At 30.5% G+C, this 14,015-nt stretch overlaps 1 long non-coding RNA gene and 1 pseudogene across 1 annotated transcript; one reads left to right on the top strand and one right to left on the bottom strand.

Annotated features, from left to right (window-relative positions):
- Nucleotides 1–1,463: 1,463 nt before the first annotated feature.
- On the top strand, nt 1,464–9,215 carry LOC123892858 (annotated as a pseudogene).
- LOC123897312 lies at nt 6,340–8,215 on the bottom strand. Its single transcript, XR_006804949.1, has 3 exons — nt 8,058–8,215; nt 7,335–7,397; nt 6,340–6,653 (listed from the first exon to the last, which is right to left on the bottom strand). It is a non-coding gene; the product is annotated as an uncharacterized LOC123897312 (long non-coding RNA).
- Nucleotides 9,216–14,015: the final 4,800 nt, after the last annotated feature.

Here is a 14,015-nt window from a genome sequence, read left to right on the forward strand (position 1 = left end):
CACAATTGCTTAATTTTGGTCCCCCACATTTTAATTGCTTGATTTTAACCCCCTAAGTTTTACAATTGCTTGATTTTAGCCCTCCAAGTTTCAATTGCTCGATTTTGGTCCCCTAAGTTTACCCCCTTTTGCATTTGCTAGCCCCCCGTTGAATATTTTAATTAAAAATTGGTTATGTGGCATTTTAAAATTAAATAAGTATTTAAAAATAAATAAATAAATTACAAATTGTTTTTTAAAAACTAAATTATAAAATATTTTTTTTATTATATGTAGTTTGTAAAATAATTTTGTTATATAAAAAAGTAAAAAAAACATTTTATGAATTATTTTTTAAAAACTTTGTAAACTTTTTTTTAAATAAAAAATAATTATTAAACTTTTTATTAAAAAACAATTTTTAATACATTTTTATAAAAGCAAATATTATTATTTTTTAATTAAATCATATTTTTAATTTTTTTAAAATGTCACACAAGCAATTTATAGTAAAAAAAGTCAACGGGGGGCTAGCAAATGCAAAAGGGGGTAAACTTGGGGGGCCAAAATCGAGCAATTGAAACTTGGAGGGCTAAAATCAAGCAATTGTGAAACTTAGAGGGTTAAAATCAAGCAATTGAAATGTGGGGGGCCAAAATCAAGCAATTGTGAAACTTGAGGGGCCAAAACTGCATTTAAGCCTTTACTTAAACATTATTTTCCCATGACATTGTTTGAAAATATTTTAAAAACAAACATTATTAAAATCACATTAAATGATTCTTAAGACCTTGTTAATATGAGCCAATAAATGAGGCTTCGTACACCTTGCCAAGCATGGCTTTGCCTCCGATTGTTCCATGGAATTTTCTGTCTGTTTCTACCACGCCTCTTCCTGCACCCACAGCGACGGGTTTGGCGAAATCATTTTCTCAGATTCTTTCTTATATTGAGACACCTTACACTGCCCGTTGTTAGTGTTGTGGTTAGGCTCATGGCGTGCCAATGAGCGTGGCCTGGTGCGCGCAAGGCAGAGCAGGCCTGGCTTGGCCTACAGTACCATTTGGAACCAACAATTGGTATCAAGAGACCTAAAGATCCAGTTTTGCAAAAACAGAAAAAGTTAGTTTCAACGGTGTAACCGTTTCTTTTCTATTCTCTTTCTCCTCCAAGAAAAGCTTCACCAAGCTTTATCAATGGCAGATTCTACTACACCATTCCATTAATCTATTCCTAAATTCGAAGGATTCTATGATCATTGGGCTGAACTCATGGAGAATTTGTTGCGATCGAAAGAATTTTGGAGTTTGATTGAGCATGGTGTTACAGTTGCTCCTACTAATGCAACGCAAGAACAGATTCGTGCTGCAGAAGAAAGCAAATTGAAAGATTTGAAAGTCAAGAATTATCTGTTTCAATCAATTGATCGCTAAATTCTTGAAAGGATTCTTGATCGAAGCACTTCAAAGAGTATTTGGGAATCTATGCGTCAGAAGTATCAAGGTTCAACAAGGGTGAAACGTGCTCAGTTGCAATCTTTGAGGCGTGAATTTGAACTCTTATCAATGCAAGAAGATGAATCAGTGGATGATTACTTTCGAAGAACTCTTGTTGTTTTGCTGCTGCCAATACATCAGATATGGAACACGCATTCTGCCCATCGTGATGTTGATTATGATTTTACTGTCCTAGAAACACAACTACAGCAGGTGGTAATCTATGATATGGAAAAGATAAAACAAGCTTGGCTGTCCAGGGCGCGTGAATCGGAAGTGGAGAGTGAATCCTTCACTCCTGTTATCTCTAAGGCTAAGAAAAAAAACAGATGAGGCTTGCGAAAAATACCAGCAGTTACCATACCCGCTCTAAGAGTCAACCTCCTTCTCAATTAGGTTGAGCTTATGGGTGGAATGTGATTCGCAAGTGGCTATTCAAGCTTGAAAAAACCGTGATACTGTTTCAAGGGATCTCCGGATTCGATGGAGCAATTGTTTTCAATATTTAGGTTCGTTTTGGCTTTACTTTCTTTCGGGAGTCCTGCTTTGGGTTTGTGCCCTTTTTCCTTTCTTTTTGCTTTTGATGGGTTTGGTGCTGCCCCCCATATTGTATATACTATTTTCCTTTTTTTTTTTTATTAATATTATTATGATTACTTGGCATAGGAATATGACCTACAAGGGGTACCAATTTAGTTGGGACGTTTTCTAGACCCTTTGATGTCATTATACACTTAGTTAAAAAAAAAATCACATTACTGTTTCAAAAAAAAAAAAAATTCACATTAAAAGAAAGAAAGACATGTGAAAATATTAGTATAAATAGATCTTTAGAACAAGAAGTTGTTTTAGATAATGATTGTACTAGTATCAATCTTTTATTTATTTTGAAATTGAAGTTTGAAACTTATATTCAAAATACAAATTATGTACATTCATTACCACCAGGTCCTCCAAATAAAAGAGTATAATCATCCGACCCGTATTTTGTTTTTTCATAGTACTCAACTCCATAGCATTTAGGGGAATCGGTAAATTCTTGTATCGACAACTTATCCGGTCCAAAATTTGGCGATGTAGTTCCATTTTTTAATGCAATTTTTTTAAAAGGTGACAACTTACCTGCCCATTTCATGAAATTGGGTCAAGTGACTCATCCTAAGTGTCATAAATATATTGGTTCATCAAAATATTATTTATAAAATTATTAAAGTTTAGTTAGTTTTTAATTGTGGCAACACAACTTTTAACAATTATAAATTTGCCTTGTATTTTATATCTTGCTAGTTTTTTTAGTTGATATTTATTTTAAGGGCCCACTAATCTGAATAATTTTTATTGTTGTTGTGAAGTGAAAGAGGTGTGTATATGTGTGTGTGCGCACACGGGTATGCGTGTGTGTCTGTGTGTGTTAAAATGGACTTAAAGATAAGAGCATGAAGAATGGAGAGATTCTGTATAAATCATTTATTCTTAACTATTTTCTAATGACCGTAAATATTTTGCATCAATAACAAAAAAAATGTGTAATGAAATCTTTAGTTGAAATAAGAATAATTTCAGTTTCTTTTTTACGGTAAAATTATTTCAGTTTAAAGATAGAGTTTAATTGATATGCTCTATCAATGTAAATTAATTTTACATTAACATTCAATATGAATCAAACATTTCTTCATGTCATACAATTATAGTAGGGTATAATGGGATGATTTGGCGGAATACACGGTTGGTATTGATTGACAGTGTAAAATTAGTTTACAATATCTGTACATATACATTTTTCTCTTAAATATATGCATGTTCATAAAATTTATGTGTTGGGTAATTTATTTTTGAATTTTTACAATATTATTTATTTTCTTCAATCTGACCAAAAGTTAGTGAACGATTTTTTTTATCACTAAAAGCATTCTCTAAATCGGTCACTAAAATCTCACCTGTTATATTTGTTTTTAAGATATGATTGTATTTTCCTTAAAAATGAGAGAAAAAGATATGATTGTATTTGTAAATTTAAATAATTTCAATTTAATATATTTATATGAGAGTCGGTACATACAACCATATTTATTTGAGGGTCATACTAAATAGCGTTGCCGAACATTTGTTAAACATACTAAAAATATAAATAATTAAAAGAAAAATTGATGTTTGTAATGTAATTTTTTTCACTTTTAAGATGTTAATACACAAATTCAAAAATAGAATTACCATATTAATAAATTAAACTAGTGCCCCAATAATACTGTTTGACATTTTTTCAATATTTAATATTTATCCGAGACAACACCAGATTCTCAAAAATTATAAGAAAGTAAAAAAAGAAAAAGTTCGGCTGCGTAAGGCTAGTAGAAAATTGTAAAAATATATATTGGCCCCTCTGTATGAGATGGAGGATCTTTTTATTTTATTTTTTTTTTTTTAGGCAAAAGGGGTGCATATGGCAAGCCAACTGCAACACCCGAAATAGATTAAAAGTAAAATAAAAGAAAGTACAGAAAAGCTGAGATGGAGGATCTTTGCCCCAGATGCAAAATAAAGAATCTCAAGTCTAATACAAGATCTTTGAGTGGGTGCAAAACAAGTCTAATACAAAATACATATGTGCAAATCTAACAATCAAGGTATGCTAAATCTTCAACCAAACATATACTAAATCTTCAAAACACTAGGAATTTTGTTTAGTGATGAGAGATTTTGATAATATTAATTCGTGAGGTCCTAAATTTGATCTTCATTGACAAAATTATAAACCAAAAATATACTAAATTTTCATAATTAACCAAAAATATATTTAACCATTCACATAGCTGGTAGTCCTTTTTTGTTTTTTTTTTCCTGTAAAAAAAATCCCTTTTTGTTTTTTAATCATTTTTTTAGAAAGGATTTTTATTTAACCTTTTTTCATAATAATAATTATTTTATTTTGTAAAAATATAATTACGTAATATATTATTATATTTTGTCATTTGTACAAGTTATTACCTATTATACTTTGTCGTTTTTATAATTACACTATTTATTGACAATACTGACCAATATAAATTTTTTTGAACAACATAATACTACTTTTTCTAACGGTCAAAGCAATACCGTTTTGGATTTAAATATAAACAAAAATCAAAATGTATTTGGATTAAATTTGAACGATATACATTTGACATTTATTTATATTTAAATCCGGAGGGATTATTAGTTTGTCGTTAATTGGATTCTTATTTTTCTCCCACCACTAATATTTAAATTGGAAATACTAAATTGTTAGAGATCACCAAGTCATTTTGTTCTATAACAAAATTATGAAAATGATCAACATATTTTTCTTGTTGGTTTTGTGTTTGGTGACTATTACAAGCCATAGAGTTGATGGAAGTCAGAGCACAGTGAAAAAAAATTTAGAGTTGGAGAGACAACTAAAGCTTATTAACAAGCTTCCTATCAAGAGTATTCAGGTCTATTATTCACATATATTTAAGTAGTGATTTTGTTTCATCTCAATATATAATATGATCGGTTATAATTTTCTTGCATTTGATTTTTGTTGTTTGTATAGACAAAATTTGGGTACATGGTTGATTGTGTTGATATTAACAAGCAACCAGCTTTTGACCATCCTTTACTTAAAAATCATAAGTTGCAGGTTACACAACGTTCAATTTGGTTAACTTTATTTCATTTTATTTAAATATTCTCTATTTTAATTTTGATTTTATTTTTATTTGTTGCAGAGACGACCTCTTTTTCACTTAAAAAATGGAAAAACAAGTGCGAAGAATTCACCAACAAATCTCATGTTTGGACTTGAGAAAGTGGAGTGTCCAACTAGAACGGTTCCTATTCGTAGGACAACAAAAGATGATCTCATCCGTTCAAAATCATTATGGAATGATAATATCTTAACTACAAATGTCGTTCGCCATGTAAATTTTCTCTTAAACAACTTAATTTTAAAAGTGCTTAATCTTTTTTATATATATGCAAAAAATTATATTAATAAGGAATGCATGTATTATGTATACTCAAGTCCTTACAACACAATAAAAGAATACAAAAAAATTAATGTCATATTTTTTCAATTATATCTTTATCTTTCATTAATTATCATGCCCATATTTTTTTCTTGGGCTAGGGCTGCTCTGACTCCAACCTTTGTGTTCTTAGTTTATATGTATAACTATCAATTGATGTTTCAATTTTTATTGTATATTGAATTTGTAGAATGCAGAAGTATCTCTCAAGAAGCCTGGTCAACAACTTTATTATGGAGTTAGTGGAACTACTAGTGTTTATAATCTAAAGATAAATATTGCTCAATCAAGCTCATCTCATATACATATTCAAAATGGAGATGGTACTAATAAAATTATTGTTGGATGGCATGTGAGTTTTAATTTATCCTGTCATAACTATATTTATTTAGTTCTAAAATTTGTTTGATATAAATGCATAATTTTAGTCAATTCTTGGTCATAAAAAACGCTACTAATTTTTATCATATATATAAATTGATGTCAGGTATTTCCCCATATATATGGAGATGATAGGCCACATGTTTTCGCAGCATGGACGGTAAGGGATGGATGGATGATTTTTATAGTTTTTTTATTGTTAAATTATTCTAGGTATAATGACTTTTTTTGTTATTAATTTTTCTTTTGGTATGAATCTTCTATATATTTTGAGCCTGATTATAAAGTGTTTCATGTAACATCCCAATTTTTAGAACTTTAATTCATAAAATATTTTGTGAAAAACAACACTTTTTTTTTTTTTTTTTGTAACTGCTAAAAAAATCCATTTAGTTAATTTCCCCCAATTAAATTTCGTCAGAATATATAATCATGAAACACATCCACTTCCAAAATGAAAGTAACAAATCAAACTTTAGATCCAAAAGAAAATCCAGCGAGAATTTGCCAATACCAAATGACAACTTAAGACTTACAACACCATGAAATTAAACCAGCGTATAAACTTCGACGAAAGAAAATTAGCTAACACAAGTATGTAACGTAAACAAAATCCTAAAGCTGATCAAATTTAAATCCTATGCTAATATCAGACTTAAAGCTTCTGCTAAGATACTTCACGACTGACGTAATCATCATCTCTGTCCGGAATGTCACGCCAAGTCCCCGCCGTGGGAACCCTCTCGGAAAGGTGAATTTGGGTCATCATCTGATCCAAAGGTAAGGGTTATCTCCAGCTAACAGTTATAATATGTATACATAGATATATGTGTAGATATGCATAAGCAGATTTGTAATTATAAAACAACCATATAACCAAGCCAAGTATCCAGTATGTTAATTATAAACACGTAACACCAATGCACAACTTATTAGTCACTCACCGAGTCCTATTTGTTAGTCTACGTGACAACGAATGCAACCTACATCATCCGGATATCGCCACTCCGCAGAGTAAAATAAAATGTCCCACCATTGGACAGTGTCCCACCATTGGACACAATACCCCACCGTTGGGTATTAAGATTCGGTACTCCACCATTGAGTATTATTCCGAAAAGCGTTAGGTTCGTTACCCCACCGTTGGGTAATATTTCGAACCACGCCAATGAATGAATGAATACACCCTCTCCGTTATTCACACCAGGAATTTCCATAACTGAAACCTCTCTAAATCCACTCGATTAAGAGACTAATTTAACACCTTTGGTAACCACCGGTACCAATCGTAAATACTACCTTAATCTATTTACTTAAGATATCCCCTTACGCACAAGAAAATCAATAAATAGCAGTCACATAATCACTCGCAATAAAGATAACTACCACACCATAACAGCACAAAAGAATTTATATATTGCAAGTAGGAAAAGTGTGTGGAGTCCCTTACCTTCGCAGCAGCAGCTCTTAATTCTTAACACAGCGGTCTTCACTCCACTACCTCTCAATTAACCTTCATAATTAAATATTAACTCACTTAGTTTCATATCTCATTAACTCTAGATTTTAACTCAAAACTGTTTTACTAGATTATAGTCTGCTATTAGTCTACTACTTAATATTCCAAATATCCAACATTCTTAAAATATTCCTAAACAATATAATAATACTACTTCTAAAACAGGGCCATATACTCCAATTTTTAACAGTACAAGTGCACTAGTTAATTTTACAGGTTTGTAAATAAAATTAAGTGCAGGTAGTTTAGCCAATAAATCAATTGTTCCCTTATTTTAAAACACACACCGATCAATTTGATAAGCTGAGATATCACACTGATTCACTGTTAACACAGCCACTAACATCAGCCTGCACTAAAACTACTAGTTTGTAAAAATAACTCAATTAATCCACACTTAACTATATCTAAAACAACAAGTTAACAATTAATACAAGGCTTATTCCCTTGATGCTTAGTTAGAAACTAACAATTATCCTGGCCATGGATTAGGTTCAAACGAGAGAAAATTATCTCTGCACAATTCCTAAATTAAAGTTACCAACAATTAGGAGGTATGTTTGACATCAACCTACAATGATTTAAATATATAACTCCATCGGTTTAATAGCACTAAATCAAAAGGGACATTAAGAAAATGAGTTGTGTTCTTACTTGTGGTGAGAAACTTAGATGATGACTCCCACAATTTGATCTTTCCTTGATTCACCCCCTTCTTTCTATGCTCTCTCTGTGTGTTCTGTATGAATATTTGTTTCTCCCCAAAACATGAAGTAACGGGGAACTTGCCAGTACTAATAACTCCTATAATAACTCCCTCCTAAATAATAGAGACTAGTGAAAGATTATTGTTTACTTCCCAAGCCGAGTCAGCTATTATTGAATCCACTACTCCTAATTTTTAGCTACTACCAGTCATCTTATTTTTACCTATAAAAGACTGACTTCTATCTAACACGTGTTAGCCAAGACTTATTTGTGAGTATTATAATATAATAATAATAATCAGAACACACACATATTACTAAATATTAATTTTATTAAATATCAAAGTAGTAGAAAGAAAATACTCGGGTCTTATATTTCATTACTTTAAAATATAATTCGATATTAAATCATGTCAACAGTCAGATAATTTCAAGAAAACTGGATGCTACAATATGCAATGTCAAGGTTTTGTTCAGGTTGATAGTCAATTTCACATCGGTGGAGCTGTGTCAAACGTATCTGTCTATGGTGGACCAATGTCTGATTTGCCAATTACTATTTTCCAGGTTTTTTTTCTTTCTTACTTTAAGATTTGAATTGAAGACATGCATGCTATATAAGGAATAAAGACTATATTTTGTACGTAGTAGTTTAGAGGTTGTTCTTGACATATCATTGGAAATGGACTATTTGCGAAACAAGTTTATAATATAAGAGATTTTATTGATATGCGCAGGGAAACAACAAATGGTGGGTGATGATACACAATAAGGCAGTTGGATATTTTCCGGTAGCTTTGTTCACCAACTTGTATGTAGCTGATCAAGTGGCATGGGGTGGAGCAACAATAGCTATTGATGCTCCTAGTCCTCCGATGGGATCAGGATACTTTCCCGATGGGAACCTTTATCATTCATGTTATTTTAAAAATATTGCATTCAAAAATGGAACTACATCGCCAAATTTTGGACCGGATAAGTTGTCGATACAAGAATTTACCGATTCCCCTAAATGCTATGGAGTTGAGTACTATGAAAAAAAAAATACGGGTCGGATGATTATACTCTTTTATTTGGAGGACCTGGTGGTATTGAATGTACATAATTTGTATTTTGAATATAAGTTTCAAACTTCAATTTCAAAATAAATAAAAGATTGATACTAGTACAATCATTATCTAAAACAACTTCTTGTTCTAAAGATCTATTTATACTAATATTTTCACATGTCTTTCTTTCTTTTAATGTGATTTTTTTCTGTTTTAACTAAGAGTATAATGACATCAAAGGGCCTAGAAAGCATCCCAACTAAATTGGTATCCCTTGTAGTTGTGTTTCTGGGACAGTAAAATCATAATCAACATCACGATGGGCAGAATGCACGTTGCTATCTGATGTATTGGCAGCAGCGCAGAACAGTTAGCCTTTCCATTTGTATCCACACCATTATCTAATGTATTAGCCTTTCCATTATTATCCACATGATATGATGCCTTATGAAAAATTGTGTCAGCACTATTATATTCCACAACAAGAATGTGCTCATCAGTGTCGGTTTCAGAGTTATGCTCAACAACAACTTGTTTGGTAATATTGTCAACATGCTAAGCATTATCGTCTGTAACATTAACAACCGTATCGGCCTTATGCTGAGCAAGAACCAGGTCCTCAATACTCGGTGCACCACATGTTCACTTCTCGGTTGTTTCAACAAGAATTAACGTAGTACTGAAGGCCATCAGCGGACCTAGGGGGGCTGGAGAGGGCCATGGCCCACCCAAAAAAATGTGAAATTACTTAAATACCCTTAGTAGCTATATAAAATTATACCTATCTACTATATATATATATTGGTTGCGGTACAAATATATTAAATTGGGAGTTTGGCCTAGTGGTCTGTAGCATGGTTTTATGGCAAGTGGTCTTGTGTTCAACTCCCTCTTCCCTTAATTTTTGCATTTTCTTCTTTTTTTTAAAAAAAATTCATGTTTAATACCCGTAATTTGAACCCATGGAGAGTTTGAGAACAAAACAATTCCTCAAACCACTTAACCAAACACATTTTTTCATAAAATGTTAATTTTCATGTATATATATATATACAAAAAATAGACAATTTTGTTTTTCTTTTATAAAAAAAAGCACAACTATTTTCAATTAAAAATAATTATTATCTTTTAAGCAATAAAATATATAATTTTTTGATGATCCAACTTAAATAAATATTAATTTAAAATAAATCATTGATAATTTTTCAAGTCATTTGAAACACGTCGAATATTATTTAGAGCGTGAAATTTTGTAACAGTTTGGTTCTTTATCTTTTTTTTATAACAATTTGGCCCTTTATCTTCTTTTTTTGTAACACTTTGGTCCTTATCTTATTTATTTATAAAAAATAAAAGACCAAAGTGTTACAAATAAAAAAAGATAAAGGATCAAACTGTTATAAAAAAAGGGACTAAAGTGTTACAAATATAAAAAAAGGGACTAAAGTGTTACAAATAAAAAAAATAAAGGACCAAAGTGTTACAAAAAAAAGATAAAGGACCAAAGTGTTACAAAAAAATAAGATAAAGGACCTGTAGTGTAATTTTGCCTTTTTTTTCTCATAAAAAAAATTTAAACAATCAACTAGTAAAATAGGTTAGAACTTAATATTGTTGTATGCTAGTTATAAATTATCCCGTATAAAATTTTTTTTTTAATTTCTTTCTATTAGTTATAACTTGTCTCACATATGATAATTATTTTGAAATTTTTATAAACGATAATTTATCCTGTATATGATAGCTGAAATTTATGTCAGTTATAATTTATGCCGTGTAAAATAGCCTTTTTAAATTTTTATTAGTTATAATTTGTCTGGCATATGTTAATTATTTTGAAATTTTTATAAGCGATAGTTTATCCCGTATATGATAGTTAAAATTTATGTCAGTAATAACTTATCCCGTGTAAAATAGTTTTCATGAGAAGAAATTTAGTTAAAATTTGTCTCACATATGATAAATTTTTTGAAATTTTTATCGGTGATAACTTGTCCCTATATGATGGTTATTTGAAAATTTCTTCAATTATAACTTATTCCGTGCAAAATAGTTTTATTGAAATTTTTATCAGCTGGAACTTATATCACATATGATAATTTTTTGGAAATTTTTATCAGTGGTAATTTGTCTCGTATATGATAGTAACATCTATGTTTATTTTTTCCTTTGAGTTATTTATATTTATGTTAAGTAGTTTGTTTGCAATGTGACTAATTTGGGATGGATTAGCACGGCCCAATATATGTACTCCCTCCGTCCCGTAATATAAACAAAAAAAACCTCTTTTTGATGTCCCAAAATATAAGCAAAAAACAATTTTTTTTAATACTAAAGTTACAAAATTACCCTTAGTCATAATTCACTATTGTTTAGTTCCCCAATAAACTTTTGGGTAGTTAGCTTTTTTCAATATGACTTTTTAGCTTTCATCATTCAAAAAGCTAATTTTTTCCATTAACAAGAAGTAATTATAACAAGGGTAATACGGGAAACTCAATTGTTTGTTTTGATAAAATTTAGAGTTTCTTAATAAGTGTGAAAACTTTTTTTTTTGCTTATATTCCGGGACGGAGGGAGTATGTCATGAATCTGGCCCTTTAGTCTTCTTTTTTCTCGACATGCTAATTTTTTTGCCACTTAGGAGAAAGATCATGAAAGAGAAACTTATAAACATATAAATAATAGATATTAATGAGATATAATTATTTATATTTGAATTTGAGTTATTTCCTTTTAAAATTATTTTTAATAGGTGCATTAAATACGATTTATAAACAATAATTGAGAAATGATTGAATTTCTAAATTAGCCAAAGATTCTAAGTAAAATGATATCATCATGTATTAGAGAAATTGCAAAGGCCTTCATAGTTAGTCACATAGGAATTGGAGAAATATTAGAATGCCACATAAGACATGGATCAAGGAAATGGTGCCACATAGGAATAAGACCATGAAAGAGAAACTCCTAAATATATAAATAATAAATAACCCTTATTTTCACAGGTTAAGAAATACATTAATGATATTCTATTGAATCTTAGTCATCTTTTCTTTCTCCTATTTTTGTATCTCTATAATTAACACTCATGTCTGAGTTAACGAGGTCGAATTGGGCCTACCGGTGTGTATTGTTCATATATCAATTCATTGAATTTTAAAATTGAAAATTGTGAATTATTTTTTTGAAAATTGTGAATTGAATAGACTAAGTTTGGCTTTTTGGGTTTAGTTTGAATTTTTAATTTGAACCAAACAAAATCGAGTAACTTTTTGTTTGATTTGTCGGTTTAATAGGTTTCGTATGAAGTATGAAACGCTTATATTACATCCTTAAACGTAAGTCTTCTGACTCCTACATTCACTACTAAAGCTAAGATTGTAAGGATTAAGATTTACTAATCACATTGTGCAAAACCTAAGTTAGAACAGGAATCAGTTATGCAATTCGGGCTAAATTTGCTTAGCCAAACTAATTTAGCTTAGCGAAATTAATATTCCACAACAAACTAAGAGTTTTAGTAGCTATTTGTTAAGTGAATGCAATGCAAATTCTCTTAAAGAATTTGTTGAATCCTGTAACGTTAAAAACTCAACAAAATTAACCAAACTCAACAACAAGCTAGTCCATTCCATAGTAACCAAAATTGTCCATTAACGGTCACTATATATAGTACTTTCAATACTTTAACTCAATAAATTTCTTAGGATTCCTAGCTTTACACCCTTACCATTAAGTAATTAATAACCCTTAAAATCTTACTTTCTAAACCTAAACCTCATTCTCTTCTATTCTTTCCTTTCCATGATCATCACATACAATCCACAACCCTCATATTAACATAAACAAAAATTGAACTTTCAATTTTCCAGAACCGATTAAACAATGGCCCCAAAAGAAACCAAAAGAATTGATCAAAACTTTACATTATTTCCTGCTTAAAACCAAAACGGCAGCCATGTACCCTATACAGAGTTGAATTCTTATCACAAAACCAAATCATCTTTATATTTAAAGCTAAAACATAATTCCTATTTAATTAAAGCTCGCAGCGGAATGAAATAAATTATCTGAAATACAAACTCTGATTAAGCTGAAAACTCATAATAATGTCTGAATTATTTTTAAAGAGGGAATAAAGTACTGTTTGCAATAATAAAAAAAAAAACAATACATCAAAGTTTCCAATTAAAGTTCTTATGAAATAAAAGAAGCTAAAAATAAAACTAGAGAATTTCCACCACAACTTCTAAGATTCACCCTTTACCTGAAAATAAAACAGGGTAAGCACTAATTAATATTCAATAAGTAACGATTAGTAACTGCTAGAATCACATAAAACAGGATATAACAAGTACATATAGCAACTTCAAAATCAAATCACAAATATATGCTAGGTCACAAAATTTCCAAAACTCCCTAATTTTATACAAAAAGTGATTAAGTTTCATTTGATCGAAACACCAACTTTTCTAATAAAAAATCACTCAAAACCCTCACCATTCCTAACTCACAAGTTGCTAATTACTCAGATTAATTCTACTAAACTATTTTCTATTATAAAACCATCACAGACACATTTTCTAGCTATCAAATTTGTAGCATGTACTGTTAGGGATAAAAGTAAATAAATGAAAATCAGTAAAACTACTTACTTGCTGCGATGGCAAGTGAAGCGAATCCTGCGGCAAGGCCAATGACCCATGAGGGGCTCGAATAGTAGCTGTTGCTGTGTTGGGGTTTATATGTGTTGTTGACGGGTGTTAATGGGAAGCTGATTTCTGGTGGCTGGGATTTAAATGGATCGGGTGGTGGTGGTGGTGATAGTGGATTTTTGGCAGCAATGGATGAGT

This window comes from Trifolium pratense, linkage group LG1 (assembly GCF_020283565.1).
Source record: "Trifolium pratense cultivar HEN17-A07 linkage group LG1, ARS_RC_1.1, whole genome shotgun sequence".
In the NCBI taxonomy this organism is placed as follows: Eukaryota; Viridiplantae; Streptophyta; class Magnoliopsida; order Fabales; family Fabaceae; genus Trifolium; species Trifolium pratense.